This window comes from Myxocyprinus asiaticus, chromosome 28 (genome assembly GCF_019703515.2).
Source record: "Myxocyprinus asiaticus isolate MX2 ecotype Aquarium Trade chromosome 28, UBuf_Myxa_2, whole genome shotgun sequence".
NCBI classification, from domain to species: domain Eukaryota; kingdom Metazoa; phylum Chordata; class Actinopteri; order Cypriniformes; family Catostomidae; genus Myxocyprinus; species Myxocyprinus asiaticus.
In genome coordinates this window covers 37,665,001-37,692,694 of record NC_059371.1, presented here as the reverse complement: position 1 = coordinate 37,692,694, position 27,694 = coordinate 37,665,001, and the positions used below count along the sequence as shown (strand labels likewise).

Below are 27,694 nucleotides of genomic sequence, written 5' to 3'. Positions count from 1 at the left end.
TCTTTTACTGTACAAATGCTAAAGTGGCCTATATATCTGTCTTCTTAAGCAAATCATTACTATATTAGTTATATTGCTAGTAACCAGAGGTGGAAAGTAACAAATTACAACTACTCTCATTACAGTACTTAGTAGAGTAAATTTGTCAAATTCTTCTACTTTTTACAGTATAAATAAATAATAGTTGATTAAAAATCAAAATTACTTAAGTTGATTAAAAATGAAGTATTCAACTTCGCTACAGTTATTTTTCACCACAATTACAAAGTACAAAAAATACATAATATTTCTGAATTTTTGGGAAGAAGAAAGTTCCCTATCTGTCACTCAATCGACGTTGTGTCGATGTAGTGACACTAGGGGTCACTCTTGGGAGCCCCAAACACCTCTGATCTTTGAAAAAAGGCCAATGGGAATTGGCGAGTGGAATATGCATGCCACTCCCCCGGACATACGGGTATAAAAGGAGCTGGTATGCAACCACTCATTCAGATTTTCTCTTCGGAGCCGAGAGGTTCTATTCATTGAGCTGAATTCTCTGTGATTCTCATTCACCTCCTCTGCTGGATTCTATGGCACATTTCAGTGGCTTCTCCCCCTCTGCACCGGTGCAGTGCAGAGAACGCCCCTGGGCGCTTCGGCAGAAATAACTAAAACAAAAAGAGTATAATCTAAAAGAGTATATTTTCTTCTAAAAGAGCGGCACACACAGAACGTCTTTTTAAAGATGCCTTTCCATTTGTGTGTTATTCCTGGTTGCGGTCGTTATCTCTCGGCTTATGACGGCCACGATCGCTGTCTTATGTGTCTGGGCGCTGCCCACGTGGAGACATCGTTCGTGGATGGGTCTTGTCCTCACTGTGAGAACATGACCATGGCAACACTGCGGTCGCGGCTTGCCTTCGTGAGAAAGCAAGCCACCACAGCAGCTCCCCGCCTCGGTCCTTCTACCTGACTGTGCTCACTTCCATCAAGAGGGTAGGGGAACTGCAGGCGTTCTCTGTCAGCGAAACGTGCCTGGAGTTCAGCCCGGGCTACTCTCACGTGATCCTGAGACCCCGACCGGGCTATGTGCCCAAGGTTACCATAACCCCATTTAGGGATCAGGTGGTGAACCTGTAAGCGCTGCCCCAGGAGGAGGCAGACCCAGCCTTGGCGTTGCTGTGTCCGGTGCGCGCTTTACACATCTATTTGGATCGCACACAGAGCTTTAGAAACTCCGAGCAGCTCTTTGTCTGCTTTGGCGGACAGCGGAAAGGAAGCACTGTCTCCAGACAGAGGATCGCCCATTGGGTCATTGATGCCATCGTGATGGCATATCACGCTCAGCACGTGCAGCCCCCCGCGGGGCTACGAGCCCATTTTACCAGGGGTGTGGTGGCCTCCTGGGCCCTGACCAATGGCACCTCTCTAGCAGACATCTGCAGAGCAGCGGGCTGGGCAACACCCAACACCTTTGCGAGGTTCTACAATCTCCAGGTTGAGCTGGTTTCGTCCCGTGTTTTGTCAGGTACGAACAGGTAAGTTCCGGGACAGCTGGCCGGGTGTACTGCTTGCGCATAGCGCTTTCCCTCCCTTGAGGTGAAGACGTGCGCTGTTGACTCCCAATAGTGTTCACAAAGTGGTGATCCCTGGATGACTTTCCTCCATATCCCTGTGACAGATGAGTTTGCGGAAAAACTCACTGCCGGCCCAGTACATGTGCTAACTAAGCCCTGTATTGGGGTAGGTGCTCCACATATGCTGGTTCCCCATAGGTGACCCCATGTGATGTATATTTGTGGCTAAATCATTTCCCTGTTGGTAAACTGCATCTTCCTTGGGCAGATGTTCCTCTGCCCCCGGTCACCGTGTTTGTAGAGTTCCTCTCCTCTCAGGTAGGACCTACCTTGGGACTTCTCCACATGACATACTTCCGACAAGACTTGGTAAGACCATGAGACGTAATTCCACTCAAAATACCCCCCCCCCTTCTCTGGGCGGGTTGTGGTCTCCACGGTGTCTTCCCCTTGGGAGTGACACCCCTCCGACGTAGACATTTATGGGCCCCCAGTCGGTTAACAAATTCCACTCTTTTTGGGGAGAAAAGAGAGGAAAAGAGGCCACGGCTGGGCTAGCCTGTGCTTGTTTTTTGGGCAGTCGACTTGTTCCTGAAGGACCGTTCGACGCCCATAAGAGTGTTGGGGGAGGTTACGCGATGGCCTGGTGTGCTGGCTACGAGGTACACAGCGGTCTGCCCATCTCGCACTGCCAGTCCATGTAACACAGTTCAGCTAGTTGTGGAGTTTTGTATAGGGACCCCTAGTGTCACTACATCGACACAACATCGAGTGAGTGACAGATAGGGAATGTCCTGGTTATTTTCGTAACCTCCGTGCCCTGATGGAGGGAACGAGATGTTGTGTCCCTCTTGCCACAACACTGAACTACCAGCTGAAATGGTCGGGACCTGGTCTTGGCTCCTCAGCACAAAACCTGAATGAGTGGTTGCATACCAGCTCCTTTTATACCCGTATGTCCGGGGGAGTGGCATGCAAATTCCACTCATAAATTCCCATTGGCCTTTCTTCAAAGATCAGAGGTGTTTGGGGCTCCCAAGAGTGACCCCTAGTGTCACTACATCGACACAACATCTCATTCCCTCCATCAGGGAATGGAGGTTATGAAAGTAACCAGGACATTATATGCACTAAATCTGTTTATAAACTAAAGCATGCTGTGCGTGGCACAATGGAAGCCTGCAGGGCACAGCATCATGTGCACATCAGCTTGCATAAACTTCTGCTGGTGTCCTCTCTTCTCTAGCTTCTCCAAGACTTTTTGCCCTGTCACTATACAAGAACTGTAATACTGTGATTTTCTGCATATTTCATTTTATTCTGGAAAGGAGCCATTAATTCAGGTACAAGGGAACCTCTGAACACGTTTAACCACTGATCAAACTGTTTTTAATGTAGACACTGTTTTAACTGTGTCAAACATTTACACAATGTAGTTTGACACATATGTGGGGATATCTTGTTTACTTAATACTATATGTCTAAAACAAACTTTTAAATACCTTAGAAAGATACAATGCCAATAGTGTCAGAAATTAACGGGGACTCGGGGCAAAAATGGCACCGAAATTAACAAAAATATCTCCGAAATTCAATATATAGAGGCAAAAAATGCCCACGCAACGAGTTCCCATTTTTTATTAATAATATCTCATATAGTTACAATTACATACATTGCAATCATTGCGTGTGCACAGACAGGCTCTCCGCTTCTATCAATCCACATCAGTTCAGTATTGTACTCCCATGCAAAATTCCGTAACCATTCGCCACTCTTGTCCTAGCGGGTAACACTCTCGCTGATGGTGCTGTACTGTACTTCCCTGCCTTGTGCTGCTATTTATCTGTCTGAAAAGCCTCACTTGCTAGAGGCCAAAATCGCACAAGAGATGGATGTTATATAAAGAAGGTATGAGAAATCATAAAACATAATGTAACCAAATGCTACAATTTACTTAATAATAATATCTCAATATGTTAAATAACCTTAATATTAATTAAGACTTTATTATTACAACTGTAATACAATAATACATATACAGAACAACCACTTTTAGTGTTTGAATCAATTATATCTTTCACTAAACACTGTGTGAAATGTTTATTTTTGCCTTAATTCAGTTGGCATCTAGGAGTTGATAACAGTTTGCATAATAATCTCATTCCATATCTGGATAATTGCTGCAATATCACAGAGGATACATTTCCTCCTCTATGATATTGCATAATAGTAGTTTTGTACAGTGTGTTAACTTAATAGCCAAAATACTTGGTCATAAATGTGAATAAATCTTAAATAGGAATGTGTTTCAGTCACAATGCACATTATGTAGTTTAGAGATGATTTAGAGACATTTAGAATACTATAAATGGCTATTTCTATTTAAATAAATGTTGTATACTTAAAATGTTCTGTTTGTCCAAGAATCCTCTTGCAGCAATGCAGGTCTTTGGCATTTAGAAGCTGCTAGTTTAGGACATGTGAGGAGTCTGTTTCTCAAACTAGAGAAAACAGTAATCTATCCTGGTTAGAGATAATTTTTTCAAAACAGTAATGCATGAAATAGCCTTCATCTCTCTAAAACAATAGACTTTAGGAGAAAATAGAATTTCAGGAGAAATGTGGTTCTTTTTGCCTATTTTTAAAACCAAAATTTGACTTGCAAGTGTAAAGCAACTTGTAAGAACTCAATACCTCAGCAAATGGGGAAAAGCCCCACAGTGATTTCTGCATGGTAGCGCAACCATTTTCAATTGTTCTAATAATAAGTAAATTTTATTGAGTACCAAATTATCACTTTAGAATGCTTTTGTAATTAATAGGTGACACAGTATATGTGTGCCATCATGGGTAAAGAAAAAATGGAATAAATACCACTTAAAACAATTATTTCAAACTGTATTAAAATTTTGGCAGTATTGTTGATCAGTTTAATGCATCCTTGGTGAAAGGAAGCATCAATTTTTTTCAAGAACAAAAATGCCTTTGTGTTCTAAAAATGGAAGCGTATACACTATATATAATATAATTTTCATAAAGTAACTTGTAATGTAATTACTTATTTACTCTTTCTTGAGTCATAATATTTCTCAGTACTTCTACTTGTACTCAAGTGAATTGTTTATTCAGTAGCAGTACTTTTACTTAAGTAGAAAAATCAGTACTCTTTCCATCACTGTTAATAACCAAAGGTCCTTTAACCTGTTAAAAGACATCTGTCTACTGTAACTGATGCACTGCACAGGCCTTCTTTCTTTATGGCAATTAGCTACAATTGCAGATTCAGCTTTTTCAAAAACTTGTTTTGATTATGTGATTTTAAAGATGGAAGTGTATGGGTTTGGATATTTGGATATCGTACTTCCTTTAAAAGTGCAAAACACCTAAAGAAATGAATAGCACTTTTGACAAATCTATTGATGTTGACAAATTTGATATACTGTATACTCATGTTACCTAAGCAAATTTAAATCCCAAATTCTAATTATAAGGCATTGTTTTTTTTTATATTAAAGGCAGTAAGCTACAACAAAAACTACAATTATGTGTAAATATACTTCCAAAATAAAATATAGAATCATTTTTTATTTTAATGTACAGTTTAGGAATAAATTAGCTTACTTGTCATGAAAACAATGCCTCAACGTAAAATGAAAACTAAAATAATCGTTCTTTTATAAAACAGAATGTATTTTCTCTGTTTTTGAGATTCACACAGTCGTATCAGGGTATAAGGTATTTTCTTCTACATAAAGGTGCCATGTTAAGATCAGCCAAAGAATAATCACTTTCTTATCTGACAGTTTCGGCTATGCAATAAATTAATATGGCTGACAAATATGCCTGTGAAAAGGGCATTTCTATAATGGCATTGGTAACCGAAAACTTGTAATGCTGCATCCACACTGATAAATGCCAGTATAAAACCCATTGTCATATGGTCCAGCAAAGTATAAAAAAAGAAAAAAAAAAGCTTGCAACCACATAGCACATAAACATGTTTTGACAAAACACAATATACACAAAAAATAATCGATAACTGCTGAAATGAACACATGATGAATAGATAGACCAATGCAGGTTGCACATAAGACCATACAATAACAAGCAATTTCATCGAAACTTTATAGAAGAACATACTGCTAATATACACGACCCACCAGTAGTTACTAATATTATTAATAGTTACTAATATTAAGATAGGTCTAGACAAGACAGTTGGCTATAAGCACATAACCAGAATATTAAGCCGTATATAATAGTATATACCATCTGTTATGAATTTACAGTTTTTTTTTAACATGGGTACCTCAAGTTTTGTCATCGTCCATATGATGTATGTACTTTATTCTAAACCACAATATGAGGAGGAGCAGACTGAAATTCCAAATGTTGTTACACTGTTTATTTGAAGAGCAAAGTTTTCTTCCTCAAGAGGGCGCTTGACGGCTCAGAAATGCAATTGGCAATTACATCTCACAACGTTTCATGCTGCTTTGGAGACATATTCTACATAATAAAGTCATTTTAAAAGATGGTAATTACAAGGATTCGTACCTGTGGAAGGAAAAATGCCCCAGCAATATAAAAAGAAAACGTAATCCAGTAATCACAATTGACAGTTCATCCTGACCAGCGCTGAGGCAGCGTGTCTATGTGCACGCTTCAAGAGCGGTCTGAATCTTTCGCCCAGAGAGAGTTGAAAACCGAGAAAACGGGGGATGAATGATTACTGACTTTCATTATCGGTTCTCGAAGGAGCGTACTTTTGCCAGTGCGGATGAACGCTGTACTAAAATAGGCTGATTGCTGCAGCGCTATTCAACTGTGCATTCCACTACTGAAACTCCCTGCAGATGGCACATGAGTAAACCCGCACATCAAACAGAGTGAATGGGCACTTAAAGAGTATTTGAGTAGATTTTATTCCTTTTGTAGACTAAATGGGAAAAAAATATTTGCATGACATGTTCCTGAAAAATGTCTCTACGCAAATGATCATACAGATCATACGGGTAAATTTGCACCAGCTCGTAAATAACTCTGCACAGTGTGGTGTTCATGTTGACTGATTTTAACTGACTGATCAATGCAGTCGGAATTGGCTGTCGGCCTCAAAGTAGAGGTCTTCACGTGTCCAAAAATTTGTGCCCGAACACAAAGAGACCCGGAAATGTACTACCCGGACCCAAACCAGACCCGTCTATTATTTGAAAGCTGGGACCCGGACCTGGACTCGGCCGGGAGACACTGACCGATCGAGACCGATTCAATTTGTGAAAATAAAACATTCGTAAAACTGTGTTTTACCTAATGTAACGTTAGTAGCCTTCTCCCCTGTGCCTGGCCGTGACACATATAATCCATCCTCCTTGCCAAGAAAGTTGGTAAATCCAGGTTTTCTGTGATTCCTCTCTTGCTGATTGAAACAGCATAGCTAATCACTCATTATTTCAGCTTCAAATGTGCACATGCTGTCACGGTGACGGATGACAAACGCAACTTGTTTAGAATCAGCTTTGCAGTTTTTTTGTATCTCGCATAAGATAACTTCGACTGTTTGCCCTTTTAAACTATAATAACGATTGCTCGTTCATTGCCACGGCTGCTAACGTTATGCTAATTTTAGCATTGCTAATTTGCTATAGTGTGCCTTAACTCCACTGCCTCTGATGTCACTCAGCTTGTTGTGGCTCCGCTCCATTTTTCACCTTATTTCCTGGCCCGCACTTTCTCATCCTAATTTTACAATGTTGCCAGTTACATCACACACACACAGCACCATCATCATCAGCGTTGTCTGATCACGGCCGGGTCTTCTCGGATCGACTCAGGTATTACAAATAAACAGACCTGGGACCCGCAGCAATAGAATGGGACCCGACCCGGACCCGGCTGACTGTAGAAAATGTGGATCCGAACCCCTACGGGTCCCGGGTCGGGTCTCGGGTCCTCAGGTTAGGGTGGACCCGTGAAGACCTCTACCTCAAAGTAGGTGAAGCTCCAGGACCAGTGGCAGTAAGGTGTTTAGCAACTGGTACAAAGTTTTCCTGAAAGTTCGCCCTGGCGAGCTGTTACGTACCACTGAAATGAACTCAAAAACATGTTCACTTTGGTCAGATTTTGTTTTTAAATGACGTCACACCAGTTCGTTCTTTGATTGCGTTTAAAGTATGCCGGGCCTTTATGAGCCGGTTCTTTTTCACGAGTCAAAATCTACCACAACCAGTACTATTCGATTCCTGAATGAAAGAGTCTTATAAGCTGGTAGCGAATCAAAAATATACAGTAAAGCGTGACCAGCGTAATCCAGTTCCCGACGAACAATCAGGTAGGTGACTCTTCATTGAATGAAATGTGCTTATGAATCAGTTACTGAATTAATCTGTCTCAAGTAAGTAATTTTGTCATGTCCGACTCTAAATTAACCAAGAACCGTGTTATATAGGCCTATGCTTGTAAGACTGTAATTACTGAGTGGTTGTTCTTATGACAACATGTAGTTAAATATAAACATTATTAGTTTTGTTGTAATCAGTAGTATATTTTATAAAAATTAATGAATGAATAAACTGGGGCCTGACTAGCTCAGCGAGTATTGACGCTGACCACCACCCCTTGAGTCGCGAGTTTACCATAATATTTTTCGTATTTTTATTGAATATCAGATCTGCTCTACAACTCTGTTAAAATCACTGCTGTTTATAAAAACAAGATCTCTGTGGCTAATATATAGATCCCTTTGCCCAAACTGAACCAATCGCTAACGTCTCAATGTTTCACTTACTAATTATTTCCTCTCTCTGATACTATACAAATTGCTTTTGAAATGCCATACAACACTTCCTCCTGCGTTTAACCACAGCCTTTGCATTGTGCGATTGACTTGCATTCTTTTATCCTAGCAGGATATTTCAGTTAATTGTGTTCTCTGTTTCACACTACTGTTCCTTCCATTACAATGAGACACAGAGAACGCTGTTAAATCCCAGATTACCTTTTTATAGCACAGACTGTTGCATTCTTCCAAACGTTTGGTTCTTTGTTTGCCAGGAAAATTGTATTGCTCAGAGGTTCCTCCTTCATAGCTCATGAGACGTATCAACTTAGTCACAGATGTGTCTCTCCTATAATTCTTTTGGAAAGATTGAAACAAATGATGCAACTGCTGACATAAAGTAAGAGTATACAGCTATAACATTAATGTACATAGCATAGCTTAAATCACTGAGTTCACATTGAGATCTCTGACTTCTGATTGCAGACTTTGTGATATTAAAGAGATCTCATTTGAGATTTTTCTTTCTAATGGAAGTCATATTTTCTAATTGCGTTACCTGCATCTATCGCACATTCTGACTGCATGCAACAACTGTGAGTCGCTTTACTCAGAAAGCAATGAATATGTTGAAATGGAAATATCAGAGAAAGAAGCCCATCTCAGAGGGATTTTAAGAGCTTGAATTTCAGCTGAATGGAGTTGGCGACATTTCGTCTTTCAGAAGCTCTGTACTGGAACATGGATGTTCAGCCAGTCGAACGGCCCAGATGCTAGTGTGCATCATGCTTTGCTTATTAGAGCTTGTCTGGAAACAGAAATGCGCCAATTTGAATATATGAGTGCTGAAATGTGACACACTAAATATATTTGATTCTGGTTGGACAAGGAAGAGCCTAGAATACTACTTGGAATAGAAAACTAACATACTAATTTACTACATACTACATGATACTCTTACTATTTCTGCAGTGGCCCCAAAAAGTATTTAGACACTTAGAAAATTGTCCAAGCCACACAAAATGCATTAATGTCATTGCATTATAACAAAACATCAAACCAAGTGATATTTACTTTAAAGAAATACAGCACAAAAACACTTTTCAAGCAAAACATTACACATAAAGAAGATAGATACACCTACTGTTAAAAATATAACATCAGTGGTGACATCATTAATGATAATGGTGATAGGCTTTTTTGACATTTGTGGGCATCGTGGAGCACATAAACTGCTCGTGCTCCTACTTCACGAACAAACAAGAGTTGTCCAATGACAGGCCGTCTTACATCTACTTCAAGTGGCACATGGGAGAGGGGGTGTGGCTTAAATCTAAGTTCAAAAGTTCATTGGTCACCACCACAAGTGAACTGTCCAATGGCATTTTTTAACTCGATTGGCAAATGGATAAAGAAAAGCAATTGGCAAATGCTTTTTCGAAATGAATAAAAAATTTGCATTTAAAAATTATTAATTTATTATTTTATTTTTAGATTTATCTACATTTTAAAACATAAAAAAATGTCAATTTAAAAACAATTTATACATGTATTATTTTATTGTTAGATTTATCTACATTTTAAATCAGGAATTAAATAAACAGTTTTACATGTGTTTATTTATTTGTCAAATTAACATTGATTTATTAATTTATTACTTTGTTATATTTAACTACATTTTAAAACATTAAATAAATAGTCAGTTTTAAATGTCTATTAATTTGTCAATTTAAAAAGTAATTTATATATGTACATTTGTATTCTGAATTAACTACAAATAAACTGATAATTGATTTCTTCATTTCATTTTTAAGTGGCACACCTAGTCCTCCATACAAAAATGTGAAAATAGTTTTTGGTGTCACTTTATACTGTACTACAGTATACACTACATACTATATACTATATACTGTATACTGTACTGTGCAGAGTATGCAAATAACCACTTTTATTTCCAAAATGCTAACTGGACGCCACTCACATGCAACATACTACTGTTAAAATCTTTTTTTGTTGCATAATGCCAACTGTTTCACATAGGTAGTAAGCTAGTATTCCATTCCGAACAAAGCCCATCTTGTCATATCCCAACTGAACTTGCATGTTTCAATGCAACATAGCCAAGCAAATTAGCCACAACTAAAGCCCTGCTGTGGTGCACGTCTTCATAATGCAATAAGGGCCCTTCCAGGGGGCCCGCGTTCACTCACACATCACATGTAGAAGCATTTGTCATACTGATCGCCGGAGGCGCAATTACACAATTAGGAAAACCCCAACAGGCTGGAGTCACTTGCAACTGTGCAGTCAAATTGTGTTCGGTTGTAAATAGAACAAACATCTGGTAGTACTGCACGCTGCATTGCTTCCACTCGGAAGCTAATTAATTACCCAGGGATAAGGAGTCATTAATAGCTGTGGGGGGACAAAACGTCCCCTGAGGTTGTCGCATCTTTTAACATGCAAATGTGTCAGTGAACGTGCTCGGCAGGCGTCTGATTGGACAAGGTCACGAGCGGGGGGTACTTACAGGAAGTTATCGCACAGATCCTTCTGTCTAGAAATGAAGACAGGGACGCAAATGCTGTCAAACATGACAAACACGGCAGAAATGTGAGTCTGATTTTGTAATGTGCCACCAGCCCCATTCATTTCTCTTCACCAGCCCCCTTCATTCAATTAAACTTCAATAATCTACTCTCCATTTTTGTCTCCTCATGGTCTCGCTTTATCTGTCTCCCTTTCTCATCCTGCGAGACACTGAAATAAAAAAGGAAGATGAATTAGTGGGATAGTTCACTCACAAATGAACATTCTATCATCGTTTAATCACCCTCATGTCATTCCAAAGCATATGACTTTCTTTCTTTAATGGGATACAAGATGAGATATTTGGAAGAATGTTGATGCTGCTATTTTTTTCCATACAATGAAAATGAAAGGTGACTGAGGCTAACATTCTGCCTAACATCTCCTTTTTGTGTTCCATGGAAGAAAGTAAGTCAAAAGCGTTAAAGTCACACAAAAGTCATATTTCTGAGTGAACGATCCCTTTAAGGAGCATTCACACAAGTGCACTGAGGATTCGACTGATGGGATGAAACAGCAGAAATGTTAACATACAAAACACTGGAACTATGTTTATGACTTGATATTATGATATATTTATATCTTAGTTGACTTGATATATGTTTTATGAACACCTACAAAGCAGAGTTGGTTTTAAAAAATAGCATTTTATTTAGATATACAAAAACAAATTTCTTAATAGTAGACGTTTAGAATTATAAGTTTAGAATTGTTTTTTTGTAAAAGCAAAAAACCCTAGACTATGAGTGTCTGTTTTTACAAGCTGAATCATGGCCAGTTGACAAATTCAACTGGCACACATAAACTACAGTATACATAAAAACATTTTTTTTAAATTATATAAAATACAATTTACATATATAAAATATAACATTTATTTTATTAAATTTATTTAACAATAACATAATAATATATTTAAATTTGTAATATATATATATATATATATATATATATATATATATATATATATATATGTATATATATAAAATAAAAAAATATTTGTAAGATTATAATATGTATAAAATACTTATATAAAATAACAATATTTTATATACACATATAAAAAATCTAAAATATTTATATAATGTAAAAATATATTATAAATATATAAAAGAGTATAATATATAATATATACAAATATAATAATATATAAAAAATGTCTATACAAAATAAATACAAATAAAAACATAGGTGTGCATACTGTGCTGATGACGAAATTTGTCCCACGTGCACTGTGCGCCAGACATATCGCATGCGGAACCGAAAAAACAACGTACACTTTAACTTTTAATCTGCAAAACATCATTGGGACTGTGGCACTTTGGAAACACCTGCTAATCTTCACCAGCTTTCACACAATCTTCTCGGAGAAAACATCATGTGTTTTGTATTGCTAAAATGATAGTAAATGAAGCGTTGTCGCTGTCAGATTGTTAAAAGCTCTCGTGCTGCACAAAACAGTCTTCTTACCCAATGAGCTAGAGAGTGATGTCTTATTTTATAGGACAGTCTATTCTCCAGAGAACAAAAAAAAGAGAGATATCACAGCTGACAGAAAATGTCCTAAAGCGTCAGAGCTTTACAAAGGGCAGTGATCACCGATATAAAAAACACCCAGGAATATAACAGAGAACTTTTGTGAACTGACCTCAGATCAAAACAAAGGAGGTCTACAATACCTGGAGAGAGTTATTCATTGGCATTCCCTTTCATCTCAATAAGAGTTGCCTTGCTGGTGATGACCCTGCTGAAGAGGCATCTTATACCAGCCTGAGGTGGTTTGCTGGTCTCAGCTAGTTTAGCAATTTAACAAAAATATTTGATCACAGAATGATGCAACTGATCAATCAGAATCAAGTATTCCAAAGAGCCATGTAATAAGACTGTATATCCCTCAAGTTATGGTCAAAGAAGTTCTGACATATCCAGTCTGTAACACTTACAGTATAAAGGATTATATGAAGAACAGGGACCTGGTTTCTCAGCCAAATCGTTCTCCCTTGACTGCTGTAGTGTGTAAGTGTTTGTTTTCATGGGAAATATAACTGTCAGTTTCAGAAAAAAAGCCCTACAGCATCAAAGTATCTAAAAATACATCCTCAAGGACAAAAAATACACATTACAGCGATAAAGACAACTTTCAGTCATGTTTTATGTGCTCTTTATGGGTTCAAGATTCAGAAGCAGCCATGTGGCCTTTATAACAGTAATAAAATCAAATTTAGCATATGTTTAGTGTTGTAGCTTTTAGGCTAAGCATGAAATAGCATGCTAATGAAGCTAAAACACACTCAACACTCGTTAGTTATGGCTAAAATTATATTTCTACTTTAAATAAAATTTATACTTCTATTTAAAAGTCTATTGTAGGCCTACCCTTTATTTTAAGCATCAAATAGCAAGTTCACGTAGCTAACAGCACTCAACTATAATATTTATGCCTGAAATTATATTTATACTTTAAAAAAGTTTATATATGTGTTCAGAATAAGTCTATTGTACCCATTATGCTAAGCATCAAATAACATGCTAATGTAGCTAAAACATACTCAACCATCATAGTTGTGCCTAAAATGATATTTATACTTTAAAGGAGCAATATGTAACACTGACATCAAGCGTTTAAAATGGGTACTGCAGTCCAAATTCAAAATATTAGAGAGAGTTGTCTCCCCCGCCCCCTCCTCCCCAGACTCAAAGCTCAAGCGGGTTGCCAGGTTGAGGACACGCAACAGGAACGAGCAAACTGACAATGGCAAGCGACAAGCCTTACACTGTAAGTTGATCTGCTATTGTATACATTTGCAATGTTTTTATTGTTTGCAAATTATAAACCAGCTCATGTGGATTTTTTATAACTCTGTCAATGTTAGCTTGATGTTTTGCTGGCTTCCATGGCTGCAGAGCACTGTGTTTGCCTTTGGCAACCTGGGTTGTCGAAATACTATTGGGAAATGGGCAGTGGGCGGGATCACACAGACCAAAACACAAACAGAAATTCCGGCCTGGAATGGACATTTCAAAGTAGAATATACTGGCTGTAGCATTGTTTTCGGAGAAGCCAGTATTTCAACTTAGCATGTTTCCTAAATCACTGATAACATACAGTATTATGATAATTTTATGCTTTAGTACAGTAAATATATTACATATTGCACCTTTAAATAAAGTTTATATTTGTTTATAAAGCTGTGTCCCAGGTGCACTATTAAATATGCACTTACAAAATACAATACACTATGCACACAGCCATGTAGTGTATACATTTACAATGTATAGCATCATGCCAAATGGATCACTTAATGTTTTTTTGTTTTGTTTTGTTTTTTTACTCTAGAGAAGCATTCACTGTTTAACAGCTGAAGGAAGTGACGTTTCAAACTAATGTGATGTGTTGCCGCTAGCTTTTGCACGTTAGCCAACCTCAGTTCTACAATTGCATCTCAAACGTACATATTTCACACAGTGTGGGGTGATGGTAAAGCGCTTTTAACTTACATTTGTAAGGTGCTGTCTTCACTGAAGTTTCGCTAGCTGCTATATTCCCCATTATTTACAATTGTTTTGTCAGGCCAGCATCACGGCCCCTTCTGCTATGTTGGGCAAACCACGAGAGCTGAGTGCATGAAATGTCCAACATTGCATCATCTGGGAACTTATAGTACACGTCTTTTTGTTGCATTTCCAGTGTTAACACACTACTCGAATTGCTTATACTATAAAATGACGTAGAATAGTGCAGAAGTGTGCGGTTTGGGATGCACCTTAAGTCTGTTGTACCCTTTATGTTCTAATCAAATAGCATTGTCATGTAGCTAAAACACACTCAACAATCATACTTGAAATATTCACTTTAAATAATGTTTGTTTATTTCTGTTAATAGGTCTTGTACACTTTATGCTAAGCAACTAGCATGCAAATGTGAATATATTCAGTAGAAAACATGATGAGTTTTATAAATATTCAGCAATCTCTAACACAGTATCTTAACCACTGTTAAGCACCCAAGGGTTTATGTGATTATCATACAGTATACTGTATTCAGCAGTGCTGGGCGGATTACTTGTGGATTGTAATCCGGTACTGATTACAAATTACATGACAAAAAATGCAATCGGTAACGTAATCTAATACATTTGTGGTAATCTAATCAGATTACGTTTGGATTACTTTTTTGGATTACTTTCAATCTAATTCTATTTTATTTTATGTCACATGCATTTAAGTAGGGTAATCATTTTAACATAAAAGCACAAAGAGGAAGAAAATGTATTCCATTCTTTATTACTGACAAAAAGAGCCTCACAAAAAGTGCTCCTTATGACATTAGGGTTAGGGTTGACATTTTATAAAAGTGCATTAAGCATTACATGAATTAAATAATCCATCCATCGCCTATTCCAAAGATGAGGTGCAAGATATTATCTTTTGAACAGCAAGAATATTTTAAAACAGCAGAGTTCCACAGAGACACACAAGGAACAATTGTGTTGTATGTCAAGTTTCATGCAGTGGACCCCACTGCATCAGCAGCAACAATTGAGCAATGGGCTTTGTTCCATATCGTTGAACTATTGTGTACCCTGCGAGCAGGACCCTTAGACATGGCATCCTATTGAGTCCACCCCAAGTTTCCCCCAACGGGGACAATAAAGTACATTCCATTCCACTAGATCATTTGAAGCAATTAAGTTTAATGTGTGAGCTGCACACCATTGGTGAGGTAGTAAGAAATAATAAAAATTTCTTTAAAACATATCTAGTTCAATTTAAGTGCAAAAAACAATAGAAACATTACATGAGCAAACAGTAATGAACCTGAAATCAACAGCAATGACACTGCTAGGTTAAAGTTAACAGCTCAAAACTCTGACACACATTTAACCCTTACTAATTACTAATAGTTCATCACCTATTCCTTAGTTGAGGTGCATATTTTACTGTTGTAATGTAAAAGGAGCACATGCTCAAAATGTTCATCTGTGAGACTATTGCGCTTCGGGGTAAGAATGTGATGATATTGGTATGAAAATTATCAATAAATTATTGACAATTTACTGCTGTTGCCTTGTTAATATGTAATCATGTAATCTACAAAAAGTAACTGTTGTCCGATTACGAGTATATTAAAATGTAATGTAATCCAAATACAAGTACTTGGTTTTTGTTACTACCCAGCACTGATATTCAGTTATTCATAGAGTAAATAGCCTGTAGAGATAATGCCATCAATTATGTGTATTAAAACGCCAAGTCTTGAATCTTCCACAAATGTCAATATAGCTAGGCCTCCATGGCTAGTAATGTAAGACATATGCCTATGGTTATTTTAGCATTTTCACTTCAAATAGATTATGCTTGGGTCTTTTTAAGGTTAGGAACAGACATTTTGCCTGAATCTTCCATGCCACCTTTAATAAATCTTCCAATTAGCTGAATCAGTTCTTTATCTTGTCATAATGTAACTTTAGGTGTTTGGATGGCTAACTCAAATAGCCTAGATGGGCTTTCATAGACATAATGCTAGTCTAGTGTAGAGAGTGATTGGACTATCAACATAAAGTCTGGTCCACTTTGTAGTATATTCTGGTGAAGAACTGCCCACTAAGACAGGAAGGAACTGCCTAAATGACATATAAGACAACCAACAACATTTCAGCATGGGAATCAGCACAACAGTATGTTATATTATATCGATATCTGGGTCACAATATGATACTATTGCAATTCTTTATGTTGTGATTCAAAATTGTAATATAGTACGATTATTTATTGATCTTGTTTCTCAATTATCTTAACCGGACTTGTGCTTTGTGCAACAAGAACTTCTCCTTTACTTCATTGTAGGGCCATAGAAGTAATGTAAAGCATAGAGACGTCAGTTTCGTAAAAAAATGTCATGAGCAAATAGCGTCCCATGGTTCCAGAGTGTTTATCATTACATGAAAACCCTTGCGGTTTAGTTGTATGCAGAATCTGTATGAACATCCATACAAATTAAACCAGTTATAGATTTATATTGGTAACTCATTCTGAGTCAAATAGAAGAAACTGAGTGTTAGTAGACTAGGACTGGGTAAGATTGTCAATTTTCTGATTAATCTCGAGCTTCATTTAAATTATCTCAAAATAGTTTTTTTAAATCCCAAGATCGATTTCTTACTCTATGTGCAACCCTCTACAATGCGAGTAAATCACTTGCGTATGCAATCACATTTTTTGCTATGTGACTAAAAATGTCTGTTATTAACTTCTAGGTGGTACATTTTCAGATTTTACAAAACGGTTGAGCAATATTGTGGCAAAAAAGTTCAGCACCGAGTTCTTTTCACTCCATGCTGACAGAAAAAGTTTGGTTTGACACGTACTGTGTAATGTGTGTCCAAGACGAGAACCATGCAATCCATTTGTCTGTAAATAATGTCTCTTTTTATACCCTTTCTGTTCTTTACAGCCAGTTGTTTATCAAAAATACCTAAAAATAAACATTTAATTGTAATCACACTTAGCATGGATGAAAGAAAATGTATTTTATATTCATGCAAAATGGACATTATACTTGTAAAATGCCCAAATTAATTGTAATCGAATTCAATCTTGAGCTTGTGATTTGAAGTCATCTTGAGGGCCTAGTGTGCCCCGGACCCATTGTTGAGAACCACTGATCTCCGTCTATTCTGAGCATTTTGCCTCAGTTTATTCGGAATGTGATTAGATAGATGAACGAACATATGCACACATCAGTCACTGCCAGTTGCAACAAAACTCAATCCAACAATCCCCCACCCCCTCCAGAGCATCAGCCTGCACAAAACAACATTCGTTACTTCACCATTTCATGGCCCATTTCTCTGATGTAAACAATCAATCACTCGTGACACTTATGAGTGTATTTATTACACCTGTTAATCAAAGCGGGAAGGGTCCACCACACTTGCCATGAAGACCGTTTACAGTCATGTTCCTCTCATATCCACTGGGAGTGGTAAAACCGATGTGGCCACTGATGATGTAAACAGTTCAATATAAGGTCAATTTTGATGTCATAAGGCCTGTTCTTGCCACGCAGTCTGGTTGGAGAGATAATAAATGTTTCTTTCCCCATAAAGATGCAAATAATGTCAACGGAAGCCACTGTATTTGCATCATAAGTCTTTACAGGATGTGTTATTGTGCATTATGGGCTCTATTTTCGTGTGTGAGCAAAGCGCAGCACTACACGTAACGGCCGTGCGCTACGTCTTATCCAATTTTTAGTGTGAACGCTAATTCTAAGTGCAATTTTCGTGCCAGTGCAAAGCGCAAGTGGGCGTGGGTGAGAGCGTTTGCACTTTCTGTGTGTGTATCCACGCAAACTGTGGGTGTATTGTATGGTAATGATGTAGCGCAATGCGCAATTTGCTATTTTCCTGAGAAACAGGTCATTGCGCTAAGACATTTTAATACCACCTCTGATTTCAGCGCAAAGTCTAAATTCAGTTCTCACATTTGCAGTTTGGCGATTCCACCAGCAGGTGGTAATAAAGTTCATGTCCAAACTCTGAAAATATACTAGTGGAACATCAAATTATGTCCCTGAGTTGTATCCGTCTTATGAACCAAAAATGTATGAGATTTGTGTTAAACTATCTATAAATCATGTTTATTTTTCAATCATTATTACAACCCCAATTCCGAAGAAGTTGGGACAGTATGAAAAATGCTAATAAAACAAAACAGTGATTTGTAAATTATATTCACCCTTTGCTTTATTGAAAGCACTATAACTAAACATTATATGATGTTTTACCTTTTGAATTTCATTGTTTTTTTTTTTTTAAAAGTACAGTAATTTCAAATCAGATGATTGCAACACGCTCCAAAAAAGTTGGGACAGTCAAGTGTTTACCACTGTGAAACGTCACCATTCCTTCAATAACACTTATTAAGCATTTAGGTGTTGAAGACTCAAGTTTGTTAAGTTTAAAAAGTGGAATTTCCCCCCATTCATCCATTATGTAGGTCTTTAACTGGACAATTGTACAGAGTCTTCATTGCCGTATTGTGCGCTTCATAATGTACCACACATTCTCAATTGGAGATGGTCAGGACTGCAGGCAGGCCAATCTAGCACCCGCACTCTCTGCTTATTTGGCCTGACGCTAATAACAGCTTGGATGGTCCTTTTCCTCTTTGGCCCGGAGAACACGACGTCTATGTTTTTCAAAAACTATTTGAAATGTGGACTCATCAGACCAAAAAATACAGTTTCACTGTTCTACTTTCCATCTAAGATGAGACCGAGCCCAGATAAGTCGGCAGTGCTTCTGGACAGTGTTGATGTAGGGCTTCTGCTTGCATAGTAAAGTCTTGATGCAGCGGCAAATGGTGTTGACTAACAAAGGTTTACTAAAGTAATCCCAAGCCCATGTTCATGATATCCATTACAGATGAATGATGTTTTTTTAAGACAGTGATGTCTGAGGGATCAGAGATCACATGCATTCAGAAGTGGTTTTCGTCTTGCCCTTTACGCACTGAGATTTGACCATATTCCTTGAAACTTTTAACTATATTGTGCACTGTAGAGGGTGAAATGCCCCAAATCCTTCCAATTTGTCTTTGGGGAACATTGTTCTTAAAGTGCTGGATTATTTGCTGAAGCATCTGTTGGCAAATTGACAAGACTCTAAAGATCCTTGCTCTTGAAGAACTAGGCTGTTTTTGGAGGCACCTTATATGCTATGGCATGACTGCCTCAACTGTTTGACAATTCACAAGGTAAAACGCCATATTATGTGTAGTTGTAATGTTTTCAATTTAGCAAAGGGTGAATATTATTTACAACTCACTACTTTTTGTTTTTATTAGCATTTTTCATACTGTCCCAACGTTTTGGAATTGGGGTTGTATTATGTTTATATTTACAATTGTATTTATGATCTAATTTGTATTGGTATTTTGCCACCTGTTGTCACAGAGTGATTTTTAAGTTATTGCAAATGGTGCCATTGAAAGAAGTTGGAGAGAATAAAATGTTTGGATTTTTTTAACATTTCGTTATTTTGATTGTATTTTTGTTTCATTTGAAGTGTAATTTAGATTTAGAAATATTTTTGGTTACATTTTTTAGAAGTGAAATGTGTGCTGATACAATCACAATTAATACTAGACATGATTTGTGTGTCAGTAGATGAAAATGATCAATAATACTAATAAAACTAATAATAAATGAGAATAATATTTTCTAAAGATACAAAAGGAGCGTTCATATTTTTTATTCTTCTAATTCATTGTATACAGTCTGTTTACACATCCAGCTTCTTGTGAATTTGCTGTCTTTGTTTATCTCGCTGGTGCTTGAGGGAATGGACTATATAATAGGACGCAGACGATGCAATAACCGGAGAAGGACTGCAGAATTAAATTGCACTTGACTCAGTCCATTAGTGTGTTGCGCGTGTGGTTTCTCCAAACCCACTTACTCCTAGACTTGCTTGCAGGAGAATACCAAAAATTCATGGCCGTGCCCATTGACTTAATGCTTATGACTCATGGCATTGCACTGCACTTAACGTTAGCACTCTTAAATATAGGGCCCTATGTTTGCATGGTAAAACTTGACAAGACGTTATAAAAGCCCAGTCCAATTATGTAGACAATGCTTTCTCATGCAACACAAAAGCCACTGAAAAAGAAAGAGGTTGTACAAAGTTCTCTAAGTTATACAACTGAACCAGCAGGTGGCAGTGTATTCTATCTGTGTTCATGTTATATTGGACCAGATTGTACACGTTTGGGACGGAGTGGAGACTGTTCTTTGTTATAATTTGGGCAGTATTGTGTGTGTTAGTGACAAGTAAGTAATTTTTAAATGTTAAATGCTTGAATCATTATGGTTATTTAGGTTAGAAGTGTATGTTATTGTTGTTGTTATCGTTACGTCCTTACTACTAGTTGTAGTCACATTTGGTGTGATACCATGTAAACTTATTGAAACTAATGTTGATGTCATATGTTAGAATGCCATTTGTACCTATTTTTATTTGTGTGTTCTTAAATTACCTGAATGTTCGTCAATAAGCAGGGATTATGGTGTTTATCTAATACGTGCTTTAACGATGCCAATTTGACCAGCGCAATCTTATTGTAACTTCGTCATTAGTTTAACACACTGTTTCATGAAATGTATATTCATAAGAACTGTGACTTATATATGTAAAGATGTATATCTTAATTCAGCAAGGTTATATAATGTTGTAACATATTGTATTTCTACATTTCTATATTTGTTAGAAACTACAGACACCCATACATTTGTACTTATACTTCTATCAACCAGATTAAAGTTTGTTCTTTGGACATCTGGACTATTGCACCTCTTTTTAATGGAAGAGCATGGCTGGAAGGCGGAAGCCAGTGTAACATACACGATATCAGTCACAGAGGTCATAAAAATTAAGTATGTTATTTTATTTTATTTATTTTTTTGCATTGAAGGAATATTATATTTAGACTGATCCCTCCTTTTCTTAAAAAATATAATAAAATCTGGGTTACACTGAGGAACTTACAATAGCTGCGTTTCCACTGTCGGGCCAAATGAAGTCGGGCTAGTGCGTGCCAAGGCCAGTTGCATCCCCACTGTCAATTCTTAATCGTGCCTACTCGGGGCTTATTTGGGGTCAATGGCCCAGCAATTACCCTTGTGCCAATGAAGGCCAACTGGGGATTGAGCCTGGTCAATGTCAAAGGTGGAGTTCAGCGAGACACTCGTGCTGTGTTTCATTCAAGTTGGATGTGGGATATTCCTACTTGAATTCTCCGAACTCTGACCATAAAGGAATTCCATTGCCAGATGCTTAGAAAATGATGTTTAAACAAGGAATAACAGAATAACAGGGGTTTGACTGTTTCCTAGCAACCCAACTGATAAACAATGCTGCTAAGATAGCATATGTGCTACAGATGTATGAACATCAAAATGGAGTTTAATTTACTGTTTTGTACACCAGTCTCTGCAATCATTTGTTAAACAAGCTTTAATATCTTGTAATGTAGGAACTTTGATTCATTGATTGATATCATTTAATAAAAGTGAATGTTTATCACTAACTTTGTACATCTCTAGGTGCGAACATATTTGTGTGACGTCATGAACCTACATCTCAGCGAAAAAAATTGCGGATACATTACAAATCCGTTAAGATGCACAATGGACAAAGCGGTGCCCAAAGCAAGAACTTTCTATGGTTCCAGATCATGGACGGTGTGCTGGGACATCGTCCTGCTGTTAGTGGAGAGACCACTCAGGACACCATTGCAGTTAATGTCGGTGATTTGTCAATGTTAAATTATCTTGCTACTTAGCTAACGTTTCCATACAATATAAACTTAATATTCTAGATAACTAGTTGACATGCGTGTTTGTTTTGGCTTGTAAAATGGGTGGGGTGTGTGATGTTTGGGCGGCGTATTAAAGGCGGGTTTTAGGGCAATGCTGCAGAGCTTTTGGCCAGATGGTGGGAATGCAGAGTGATTTTAGTCTCGTGGCTATTGACCCCGGCTGACCAGTTTATGGCCCTGGCTCGCACTGGCCCAATAGTGGAAAAGCTAGTAAATGTTAAAAATACTCACTGTTTCAAAGGTATAGCCACAAGATGTAAACAACATACGTGTTAACATAATTTCAGTGTGAAAATCACTTACTAAACTTTTCTTTAAGTTATATCCAATTTCATATCCAAATTTCCAACTTCGTTGCCATGACGACAATACACCGTAAACCCTAAAATGACCGTAAAAACTAAGATTAAAACAACTTTACAGGTTAAATAACATATTTTAAATAACATACAACCCCCACACCCAGTGAAATGGTTAACCCCCCCCCCCACACACACACACACACTCACACTCACACACACTCTCTTTCTCTCTCTCTCTCTCTCTCTCTCTCTCTCTCTCTCTGTATTGCCATAATTTCCTTGCATTGATTTTTCCCCCAAAGCATCAATTCTGAGACTTAATGATTATGATGACAATAAGATAAGATGTTCAAACCTGTAAACTTGTAAAGCATTTAAAATATGAATTTAACACTTACTATATGTCCTGCTCTTTTGAATGCATTGCATGTTTCGAGACAGCCAGAGGATAAATCCCTGTTGACATCACACATATAAAGTGTTTCATTAAAAGCGCCTGCTGTCTAATGTTTATTTTTTTTGTGCCTTAAAGTACCAAGGTCATCCGCCTGCAGCTGCATTAGCTCACATCTGTGGCCACCATCATCTAAATCTGTGCAGATGACCCACCGGTGTTACTCTAATTAAGACGAACGTTAATGTTTGTTTTAAATGCTGGTATATTCTCTCCCTCAATCCCCCCCCACCCCCCAAACCATTGTCACAACAGGCTTTTAATTACAGAAGGTCCTGTTGGATTGCAAAAACAGTAGGGCCCCTAATGCAGAAACACACACCCGAGCCCTTCACTCCATTAGATACCTGCAGAGAGAACCAATCAGAGATCAGAGTCCTGCATGCCAACTGGACCCGCGCCAAACAGGGACAAAACATCTGGGGGTAAAACAGCACTCAATATGTGTTCAATCAGGCAGCTCTGGGACGCTGGGAAAAATGACTCACTGGTTTTTCCTTACAGTTTAGTGACAGAAGAGAATCCATCAGCAGTCTGTGTCTCTCAGGCTTTGAGACAGCAGCAAAAGACGCCCATGAAACGAGATAAAAATATACATTCAATATGGTTCTCTTTAGTGCATGTGTCTATTAAACAAAGAAATGGAAAAGAACATTAAAGGAATAGTTCACCCAAAAATGAAAATTTGCTGATAATTCACTCACCCTCAGGCCATCCAAGATTTGTTTCTTTCTTCATCAAACAGAATTTAAGACTTTTAGGATTTCATTTCAGGACTCCTCCTCTAAACAATGCAAGTGAATGTCCCCCATTTTTTGACGGTCCAAAATGCATATTTAGGGTGCATCAAAATAATCCACACGACTCCAGTCGACAAATAAAGTTCTTCCGAACCCAAACGATTTATTATTTTGAGAAACAAAACAATACTTATATACTTTTTAACTACAAATGAGTGCACATCACAGAGATGTACGGAAGCGAAAATTTGTAGTTAAAAAGTATATAAGTATTGTTTTGTTTCTAAAAATAATCAACCGTTTGGGTTCAGAAGACCTTTATTTGTCTGGAGTCGTGTGGATTATTTTGATGCACCCTAAATATGCATTTTGGACCATCAAAAAATGGAGGACATTCACTTGCATTGTTTAGAGGAGGAGGCCTGAAATGAAATCCTAAAAGTCTTAAAAATTATGTTTTAATGAAGAAAGAAACTCAGATACATCTTGGATGGCCTGAGGGTGAGTAAATGATCAGCAAATTTTCATTTCTGGGTGAACTATTCCTTTAAGCCTTTAAGTTCTTAGTTCATCAGACAATGAAAAAGCAAAAAGGTGTTTTTCAAAGACTAAGCTCTTAAATCTTTTTTGCTTTGTTGTTAAGATGAAAAAAATGGCTAACCGTGCCAGGTTTCACTTCACCAAACATGAGCACAAGAATTATATTTGAAAGGTGCAGTGGAGGGGTAGATTTGACAATGTAAATATTCTTAAGAAATTCTCCCTTTTTGTTTCACAGGAAAAAATTAACCAACCTGGTCTCATAGAATCACCTTACTATACCTGCATTTTTTGGAAATAATTTTTACGTGGATTGATGTGCGTACAGCGGCAGCTTCCTGGAAAACTGAACACTAGAGGCGCTACAACAATGACTTTTATTCTCTTTCACTCAAATCACAAGTAAAATGGCAGATTAGCAGTTCCTAAACACATACTTTTTGCCCTGTTCCTCACACATTGCTATCTTACAACGATCAGCCACAATATTAAAACACCTGCCTAATATTGTGTAGCTCCCCCTCGTGCCACCAAAACAGCACCAACCCGCATCTCAGAATAGCATTCTGAGATTATATTCTTCTCACCACAATTGTACAGAGTGGTTATCTGAGTTACCGTAGACTTTGTCAGTTCATCATAAAACTCATCAACAAGGCATTTCCGTCCTCAGAACTGCCGCTCACTGGATGTTTTTTGTTTCTGGCACCATTCGGAGTAAATTCTAGAGACTGTTGTGTGTGAAAATCCCAGGAGATCAGCAGTTACAGAAATACTCAAACCAGCCCGTCTGGCACCAACAATCATCCATGTTATTACTTAATCAGCCAATCGTGAGTCAGCAGTGTGGTGCATAAAATCATGCATATACGGGTCAGGACCTTCAGTTAATGTTCACATCAACCATCAGAATGGGGAAACAATTTTGATCTCAGTGATTTGGACCGTGGCATGATTGTTGGTGCCAGATGGGCTGGTTTGAGTATTTCTGTAACTGCTGATCACCTGGGATTTTCACACACAACAGTCATTTAACTGATAAAATATCTGTATTTTATACATATGCTAAAAATATCGCTAATTTGCACAATAATGTGATTATTATTAACTAGTGGCGTGCACAGACCTTAGCAGGGACAGGAGCGGAAGGATAAAAAATAACACTGATTTTTATTTTTTTATTTTTTAAATGAGTAGTAATATATATATATATATATATATATATATATATATATATATATATATATATATATATATTTCTCACAAAAAGCACCATGGTAATACACTTGTTTATTTATTTATTTTCAGACATGGTCTGTGATAACCCCATGTTTTTGACATGTGTCATAGTAAAACCATAGTATTTGTACCTTGGAGTACCATGACAGTATCATGAAATATGAACATGATCAATCATTCAGTACCATGGCATTACCCTGGTAACCTGGTGCACGTTGCGAAGGCGTGGTGAGAAAGTGCAAGCGCGGGGCGATCGACTGTGTTCTGTGAATGCTACAGGGTCCTTGAATAACGTATAACATGCGAGTAAGGGCAGCCGGTGGAGTTTCTGTTGCCCTTTAGGGCCTGTTACTCGTCTGAGGTAACAGACTTCGATGCTCCGGGGCGAATTCAAAACTGCATTTTTTGCTTTCTTGAAGGGCACTCCTGCGGGAGGGGACGCCTCTCGAAAGCTCGTTCAATCAAAAGTGAGAAAATGAATCTTTTCTTGGAGGGCCCTTCCACAAGACTGTTAGCGAAGGGTACATTCATACATACAGTAATGCCATGTTTCCTTCAGAGTACCCCCTTCAAGCACTCTGCAGTTCGGAGTGAGTATAGGGCATAGGGAGATCGCTTGCGATTGGTATCCATCCCCGATCTGCTGTAGCGTGTGCTCTTAAAGGCACCTCCGCTTAATTTTCTTTAATATGCCCGCGATTTACAAAGAAATCTCATAACACATTATTACTGTTATTGTGAGTTTATGACGAGATTTTAATTTTGTTTTATTTAACTATTTTAATAGAATTATTCAAATGTATCCCCTTATTCTGGACGACCAACGGGGCACCTTTAGATTTGTTAAGGAAAGGGGCAGGGGCTTGTGCCCCTGCTGCCCCAGTTCTGTGCACGTCAGTCACAGTCACTTAACTAATAGAATTAACCAGGAGCAAATTCGACACAAAATAAATACAAAAATAAATAAATAAAAAACCTATCCACTACAAACATATCAGCATCTCTTACAGTAACTACTACTTAGACAATGAAATGATAGAGTTCATTATAAAGCATTCATATGAGAAGTCTTACAGTTACACATTATATATATATATATATATATATATATATATATATATATATATATATATATATATATATATTATTGTTATTATTATTATTATTATTATTATTTTTTTTTTTACAAATATAAATAGCTACTGTATAATTGGTCTAATAAAATCACAAACATGCAATAACTGTCTGTTCATAATTCAAATGAAACAACTTTCATAAAATAGCCTTCTGTAGGAACAAACAACCCTGTGTTATTCTCATGTCCAACCATTGCATTACTGGAAATAGCCTCCTTAATAAATAAATAACTTCACCGAAAATCTAAAAAACACAACAGCACAATTCTGATTGAACAAACGGACACAGAATTATGCCTCAGCATTTGGCCCCTGGCACCCAGACAACTGCAAAATGCGTCAGACCCGATGCAGCAGAAATTGACATGCATGTTTCACAGCAACACGAAGCCATTCTCGGTGCACGCGCTCGTGTTTCATTCACATGTCGCGTGTTTGGCATGTCAATGTTCGTGACAGGTTCACTCACCATACAGATCGACTCAAAAATTCCGACTATCCGATCCGTCCTTGTGTGTTCCTCACGGACGGGCCCCCGAAAACACTCGCCGCCGGATCCCTCCTGTAACACGGTACATCCTCTTGTGATGCGCGTGAAGCTCGGGGTGAGAATCCGGTACTGTGTGTGCGCTCGTCTGCTCTGACTGATGACAAACGGCGAGCGGCCGGTGCACGAGAGCGCATCACATCACTTAATGAGGAAGACGTGTTTCCATGACGAGCGCTGATGGTGCTTTGGGAGGAGGAAGAGACCGTCCTCTCAACATCAACCACTGGATGAATGTGAAGATGTTTGACGGGTGTGAAAAGCGTCTCAGTTTATACCACACCTTAAAGTTCAGTGTGACTGGACATCCCGTTTATTACAGTTTTTCCTCAATCGCTTTGGCTCAGTTCTCGAATGAGAAATTATTATTATTATTATTATTTAAAAACATGAAGTTCAGATCTCTGAACAATTAGATACTTG

The 27,694-nt window shown here is 37.7% G+C and overlaps 1 protein-coding gene across 1 annotated transcript in view; it reads right to left on the bottom strand.

Moving 5' to 3' along the window:
* dlgap4a (discs, large (Drosophila) homolog-associated protein 4a) overlaps positions 1 to 27,284 on the bottom strand; it is a 202,292-nt gene extending 175,008 nt beyond the window's left edge. Inside the window, exon 1 of the mRNA XM_051659514.1 lies at positions 27,194 to 27,284. The gene's annotated coding sequence lies outside the window, so the exon portion shown is untranslated. The remainder of the gene's footprint in view (positions 1 to 27,193) is intronic.
* Positions 27,285 to 27,694: the final 410 nt, after the last annotated feature.